Source organism: Myotis davidii, unplaced genomic scaffold (genome assembly GCF_000327345.1).
Source record: "Myotis davidii unplaced genomic scaffold, ASM32734v1 scaffold346, whole genome shotgun sequence".
NCBI classification, from domain to species: domain Eukaryota; kingdom Metazoa; phylum Chordata; class Mammalia; order Chiroptera; family Vespertilionidae; genus Myotis; species Myotis davidii.
Window position 1 is genome coordinate 2399266 of NW_006297386.1, and position 1733 is coordinate 2400998.

General features: G+C 37.2%; 1 protein-coding gene across 1 annotated transcript in view; it reads left to right on the forward strand.

Moving 5' to 3' along the window:
- PLCZ1 (phospholipase C zeta 1) overlaps positions 1–1733 on the forward strand; it is a 47610-nt gene that overhangs the window by 24428 nt on the left and 21449 nt on the right. The window lies entirely within an intron of this gene.

Below are 1733 nucleotides of genomic sequence, written 5' to 3' on the forward strand. Positions count from 1 at the left end.
TGTGAAAGTGCTGTGAAAGATTGAAAATTTGATTATGTAGTATATATGATACTAAATTGTGAATTTGTGGGACTTTGATGTAACAGCGTATCAATTTTTGAAGATATTGGTACTTAATACTCTATTAAGGAAAGTTAGCCTCTACATTTTAAGCTGGAAAGTCACTGGAATAACTGTTTAGAAAAGAATCACAACTACACATTTAGGTGAATATTTTGTATGTTAAGAATTGTGTACAAATTGAAATGTCTATGTATTTATCCTCAGAACATCAGCCCAATATCTCAACACCTGGGTGGCAGGTTCCTTATTTTAATCTGCTCAATGTAACTAACTGTCTCTATGGGTCCCTTTCCATATTCAGTTGAGCATATGCTAGTATTTGGTTTAAAAAAGGTTCCCCCCACCCTACCCTCAAAATTTCAGTTTGATTTCCAGCTATTTTTCCAGTATTTTATTATTCTTGGTCTTAACCAAAGTTTTCACTTTCTCATCTCCTCACAACCTACCTAATCAGGCTTCCTCTTCCAACTGCACCATAATAAATATTTCATTTTGATCATCAAATACTTTCCTGCTGGTAAATTCTAATGGACCTACTTCAGTCTTTATCTGTCTTATTCCCTTGATAGCGTTAAACACTGGGGATGTCTCCTTCCTTTCCTTAAAGCACTTTCTGTGTTAACTCCACATTTTTGAGGCTTTCTTCATTATTCTCTGGCCCATCCTTCTTAGTTTCCTCTGCTGGCCCCAATTTTTACCAGATGATAAATGATTTTTTTTTGCATGATAGTATTGTTTAACAACAAAGAGTTTAATTTAGGTGCAGAACAGTATTTTTGTAATATTTGAATATTTCCCTTTATATTTTTTACTCATTTTATTCAATTGAGTGAAAAATTTAAAGATGAAGGTGTCTGGACAGTAGTGATAAGAGCACAGGACTCATGAAAGAATTGAGACAGACAAAATAAACTGAACATGTGGAAAAGCTTTCACCTCATAATAATGCCCACAGGCTAGATTTGTCCAATTGTGACAGAAAATAAACATTAAATAACTTGTGCAAAGTGCTGGAAACACCATGAAATATTTAGTCTAAGAATCTATACTAAAAAAAGGGTAATATGCTAATTAGACCAGGAGACTGGCCAGGGAGGGCAGTTGGGGGCCATCAGGCCAGCAAGGGAGTGCAGTTTGGGGTAATCAAGCTGGCGGGGAGGGGCAGTTGGGGGTCAGCAGGCTGGCAGGCAGATGAGTGGTTAGGAGCCAGCGGTCCCAGATTGCGAGAGGGATGTCCGACTGTCGGTTTAGGCTCGGTCTCACAGCGGTCCCAGATTGGAGAGGGTGCAGGCCAGGCTGAGGGACACGCCCTCTCCCACCGTGCACGAATTTTGTGCACTGGGCACTAGTCATGATATAATTCAGTAAATTATAATAATTTTAGCTTTCTAGGAATAGAATCCCTTCTCCTGTTATTTATAAATCTATTTTTAGCATTGGGATATATAGTTTTCATTAAAGTTTTTGCTTCCATAGTAAAGTAAGGAAATGCTTTCCAAAGAGAAAATAAGGAATTAGAGATAAAGTCATTTTCTTATACTGCACTCAATCTTCAATGTACCAAAAAAAAAAAAAAAATGCCTGGAGACTTGTTAAAGAGGCACATTCCAGTCTTACAACTCAGGATTCTGATTCTCTAATTTTGAAGTCAGAAATGAATCTGCAAAAAG